Source organism: Poecilia formosa, unplaced genomic scaffold (genome assembly GCF_000485575.1).
Source record: "Poecilia formosa unplaced genomic scaffold, Poecilia_formosa-5.1.2 Scaffold682, whole genome shotgun sequence".
NCBI lineage: Eukaryota > Metazoa > Chordata > Actinopteri > Cyprinodontiformes > Poeciliidae > Poecilia > Poecilia formosa.
In genome coordinates this window covers 163,947-169,785 of record NW_006800621.1, presented here as the reverse complement: position 1 = coordinate 169,785, position 5,839 = coordinate 163,947, and the positions used below count along the sequence as shown (strand labels likewise).

General features: G+C 39.8%; 1 long non-coding RNA gene across 1 annotated transcript; it reads left to right on the top strand.

Annotated features, from left to right (window-relative positions):
• Positions 1-467: 467 nt before the first annotated feature.
• Positions 468-4,612, top strand: LOC103130835 (uncharacterized). Its single transcript, XR_475281.2, has 2 exons — positions 468-3,793; positions 4,301-4,612. It is a non-coding gene; the product is annotated as an uncharacterized LOC103130835 (long non-coding RNA).
• The last annotated feature ends 1,227 nt before the right edge of the window (positions 4,613-5,839 follow it).

The following is a 5,839-nucleotide window of genomic DNA, read 5'->3' as shown; positions in this document are numbered from 1 at the left end:
AAACAACATATGACTATCATTACAGGAAACCATTTATCTGCTGTCATTGGTAGCTATGCTAACTAGACTGAGCATTCACAACAGGCTGCACTAGCTACAGCATAGCACAGAGCAAGGCGGAGGAAGGATGAGCACACAAAAAATCAAAGCAGATGAACCAAAAGAAAAGTTCAAGAGAGTTTTAAAATAAAGTAATTTTTGAACCCTCATTCTTGCCTCCATGTCCTCAAATATGTTGTGCCCTTTTCGGACGTAACACAGGTGTATAAAAATGACCCACAATTTTCTGTTGATTTTCATAAGGTCTCATGAAATGTGTTTAATTTGTAACATTTACCAATATTTCCTAGATAAGCATCTCAAAAATAAAATAAACAATTTCGTTCCCTTTCCAACCTTTGATAAGAAGTTGTTCCTGCATCGATAAGAAGTTGTCCTGCATCAAGGACAAGACTGGCATTGTAAAGGCTGAGGAAGCTGCTGGACAGCAGAATTATAAAACTAAATGACCAGACCTGACAAATAAAGCAGCCAAAAACAAATGGTCTAATGAAACTTTCTTTATTCACATCATTTTCTACTCCAGCTATGTTAGAAATAAACATAATTATCAATCCTCTAGTTCCTATGTTGATCTTTCGTTCATCTGTACACACTATTATAAAAAAGACTAGATAATACACTTAAAAATCCAACAGTTTGGAGGTGAGGAGGCTTTGACAGTTTGAGAGGTTTCTGATTCATCAGTCTGTCCAATCACCTCTAGCCTTTTCCACTCCAACTCTCTCCTGCTTTTTTTCTTTTTTTTTCTTTTTCTTGGTTAAAAAAAACAAAAAACAAAAAAAGAAAAAAACAGGAAATCTGGCTACTGTACCCAGAGCTCAGACAGGGGCTTAGACATTTGAAAAGCACTTTGACTGTACAGCTCACACAGAACAAAACAGGTCATATACAGAGCGGTGGGAGAGGAGGAAGAGTATACTGCTGGGGCACAATACAGACACAATACAATGCCATCTGACAGAAAGTACCATTAAAAAGAACATTTTTAAGCATTTCATAGAAACAAAAAGAGAGTAGTTGCAAACTTGGAGTAAACAAACCAAGCATATATACAGTGAGGTAAAACACATTGGTCTTCAATCAGAGGTATATTCTTTTTGATTAATTGACCTTTTCAATATGTTCATTGCTGTAAGCTTTTCATGATATTTGTCAGCTTTTTGATGCCATTTATAAAGCTGTCAATGCAATCACACACAATTACATGCAATCCTGTCTTTCCAGGTGAAAAGTAAAACACTCATCAAACTTAGGCACCAAATAAAACATGATAAAGCTTTCAGCTACGCCTGGCACCACGCCGGCCTAACTGCAGCCCCACCGAGCAACCCTTGGCTCTCTGACAGCAACCACAAGGACAGAATGAAACTATCGCTGGCCCTGACTCGGCCTGAGTCACAGTGTGTCAACGGTGTTAGCATAGGTAGGCTGTTCGATCTGTGTGATCCGGAGGGACCCGACTCGCCCAGAGGTTGCATAAAAAAAGACCTGTGCGCCAGACTGTTGCGAATACCCCTGTCTTTGGGCTGAGATTTGCAAATTGTGCTTGTTGATTTGAGTGGGCTGATACATTCTTGACTGTGAGAAGTTGTCAGTGCGTGGTTTGAAGCTAGTTCATGTTCAGAGCCTCCGTCGGTCAAGAGAGGAATGGGAGAACGCTTTCTATGGCCTGAATGTTTGATTTGTTAACAGACTGATATGACTGCATCTGCTTTATGGGGTTTAAATAACTAAACAACTCAGATAAAGATTTTCCAGATATTTGTGCTGATGGATGCTTTACTCTCTCATATTGCTGCTGATTTAGCCAACTGCTTCCAGTCATCCCAGTATCACCTGCTGCTGCCTATTCCACACAAACTAAGGACAGTACTGGATGACTTTCACTGCCATCTAGTGATCAATTTTTCTTTTCCACATTACCTAAATGTTCAAATATTGTGTGGCACTATTTTCAACAACATAAATCTAATTAAGCATCTGCTTGACAGAAAACAAAGAAAAAACATTTTCAAATAGTAAATTATCTGCTGCAGAATAATGCAGAGAGAAACAGAGTATTGGTCATGAAGGTAAACTGGATGCTTATTAACCATTTATTCAGAGCTACAAAGAAAAGCTGACTGGGTTTCTAGAAAATAAGGCTACGGCATTAGCTAATTTAAGGGAGGAAACATCCCAGTAATGTGGGTCTTACAGAGGACTTCAGCCTGTCAAGTCGCTGGGTCTCCAGTGAGCACACTCTGGGACCAAAGGCTTAAAATTGGCATCAAAACAGAGGTAGCATCGGTGACATCAGTCAGTAACTGCGGATATGCCAACTATGTTTCCAACAATCTGATGCAATGGCCAATCCATACAGTGCTTGGTTTGCAAAAACACAATCACAGCTCCTGTTCCTCTGGAAAAGAATCCTATCTATAAACCCTGACAAGCACACTAATTCAGTTTTGAGCTAATCCAAGCCTTAAAAGGGCAGTTAAGAGTGGTGTGGAAAGGTTAAGAGTAGTTACCCTCTGACCTGCAGTAGATAGGATTCACCTCAGGTAGAATGAAGAGAAGTCTGGACAGTCTGGGAGATCATAGCGTGTCAGAATGTCTTCTAAATCAAAGTGAACTTTTACTCTCTTTAAATGATTTCAATCACATCATGCTAGAGGATTTAGAATGCTGCTTTACAACTTGTGAGCTTTAGCAGTCTCAGCTACTAAAAATATCCATCTGGTGTTAGGATGAAATGTTTAGAGTCCATCCAACTGATCAAATATAATAACATGCAGAAGTTAAATGTTATGACACTTGAAGTAAATGTACTATCAAATATTGTGTCCAAGCAATCCTTTGAAATACTGCATGCATGATGTAGTAATTATGATTGGTACAGAAATGTGTTTTGGGTGGAGTCCAAACTTCTTTTTCTTTCCCCAAATTCTGGTTGCTAAGAGTTATTTACAACAGGTTAGACACCAACTACTTACAAACACGTCCCATGACATTATTTTAGAAAAGAAAGGCCTGAAGGCAGGGCTGCAGTGAGGCCTTTGGTAGCTGGCAAATGTTAAAAGTCAATTGAAGAACATGGAATGACAAGATAGAAAGGCAATAAGGAACACAGGACAGAGATTCCTGTAGAAAGCAAAACATTTCTCTTTTTCTCTCTCTTTACATTTAAGTTATCTTGGGTTTTGGGGAAAAAAGTTACAAGGCTGCTGGTGACTTTAAGACAAAATAAATGTTGTTGTAGTAGTAGAGGCATACCAGAGGTGTGGTTGCGTTGAGCTTCTTGTTGTTGCTAATCTCCCAGAAAATGACTTTACAAATGGAATAAATATGAAGTAAAGCCTCAGTCGCCACAGATTAAGAGCAGGGGACGCCATGGCTTCTTAAAGGGATACTCTGACATCATCTTCAATTCCAATTTAGAACCTCTGAACCCACATAAACTAAAGATAAATGCGTGGACTCCATCAAGTATTTGGGAAAAGTACTTCAACCACTTCAGTATATGCGACACTATCAGTACACTTTGACACCAGGTGTTTGACCTTTTCTAATACTGCAACATTTTATTCTTTGTTTAGTCCACAAGATACTTACAAAACTGAATATGCCATATATGCTGCTGACCGTTTTCCATGTGATTAAGAGTCATATGTTGATAGAGATGACTCAAATGAGTGTGTGTGTGTGTGTTTGTGTGGAGGGTGGACTGTTCTGATACGCCACAGAGGTTGTGTTAGATATTTTTTGGTATTATCATTTTGTTATTACTTTAGTTCATATTCAGTCTAATGTTAATCAGTATTATTGTGATTTTTAGTTTAAAGTGTTCTCTTCCTTATGTGTGTATAAACTGACCTGGAGGTTACGACTGACTGTTTCATCTTCATGTGAGACAGTTAACTCTGTGTTTCCCAGATCTTAAATTCTTCTTGTGTTAGTTTGACCTAGAGCTGAACTGGGCTCAGATCGTAGATCAGATATCACACCTGGAACTGAGTTGCTGGTTTGTTTAGGTTAGAAGTTTTACGACCTTTGTTGTTCTTCCTGACTGCCCCTTTTGGTTGTTCTGCTTGACAATAAAACAGGGGCTCGCGTGGAAGGAGATCAGAACTTTCTGTGAACGGCTGATGAGGTTGTTGATGGAAAGTTCTCCTTTTGCAAAAGCTTTGTCTATAAAATTCATATACGTTGTCTGTGGTCTTTTTATGTAGGTTCGAGAAAAAGTACCTATCAGGTTGCATCAGAACAGAATAGGGCAGGATGAGAGGAAGTGCTGCTAGCACCAGTTTGGTGGAAAAAAAAAAACAATCCTTGTCTTGTCTTCCATAATTAATATAGATGATGGAACCACAGCTGATGAGTAATAAAAAAAAAGCAGCAGAAATCAGGCTTTCTACAGTGTTCCTCTACTTGAACAAGTTACATATTACATCCTCTAAAGGCGCTGTTGTATCTATTTCTACAAACGTCTGCAATGATCTCTTAAGATCAGTTGCTACAAGGGCTTAGAAAGCAGGTTGTTCTGCAGGTTGGGCCACCAACCAAAGGACTCAACATTGTGTACACACACAATGTATACACATGCACACACGTGCATCTGTATACAGTTAATGCTGAGATGATGACCAGCTAACCAAGTAGGTCGAGCAACAAGTCACAAAAATGATCCGATCAGGCAAAACGAGGACATTTACATGGAACCAGAGCTTAAAGTCAACTCAGAGAGGCAGATAGCAGCACATTAATACATTATGAATCAAAGAACAATAATGCAGAGAGAAACCGACTGATGGAGACCCACACTGCCATACAGGTGGACTGCACCTGGAGTGGGCCTGAAGTGCACTTATTGATAACAACAATCAAGAGACTGGTTTGGTTATGAAAATTACAATCTGGCACATGGAACTAGTTGAATATTGATGACTTCCTGATTCTGATTGGAGACTTGCTTTGGAGCCGTGTTAAAGCCAGGATCTGTTCATCTGGATGGCAGCGTGGGAACAGGCAGACAAACTCTTAAATCAGGTGCTACATATACATATTCTGTCTTTTACATACAACACTACCTTTATTATAGTAATCAATTATATATAGATAGATATATGTATATATATGTATTTTTTTTTCTTCTGAAAACAACAAAAAAAAAGATTCTAAGAGCAGAAAGTGACTCTTTTGCGTTGGTCCCTTAAGGCTTGCTCAGCTGAAGTAACAAGGTTGTTTTCTATGAATCATAAATGTACATTCTGGTAGAAAACATCATGCAACAAAACAAGATGAAAATAAACACCTGAAAAACCTATGGCTTAGTAAATATCAGATTGCTTTGACTGAATCTACCTCACTGCTTTCTTGTTGGAAATTTTCTCCAGGTTGAAGAAACAAAATTCTGAACAGAATCAATTTATAGGGAAACACCGGTAATGCTTCCAAGTCTCTGAGCACCACTGACAATGTGTGGCTGTTATTTCTTCTAAGTGCAGCCAGCTGGAGGTGCTGCAGAGCAGAGGAGGAGCTGGGTGATGAGCGGTTGCCGAGGTGATGGGGTGGGGAGCTGTCTTTAATAAAATGGCACCAGAGCGTCGGCCGGCCGGGTGTGGACGCTGCCAGGGATGGTGAGCTGTATGCGATTCCTTTTGCTACCCGTCCCTACATCTGGGTGTGCATAGTCGAAGCTCACTGTATATCCAACAAGCACGCACGCATGCAAGCGCACACACACACGCGCGAACACACACACGCACAGAGAGAGAGAGAACAAGCATCCCAC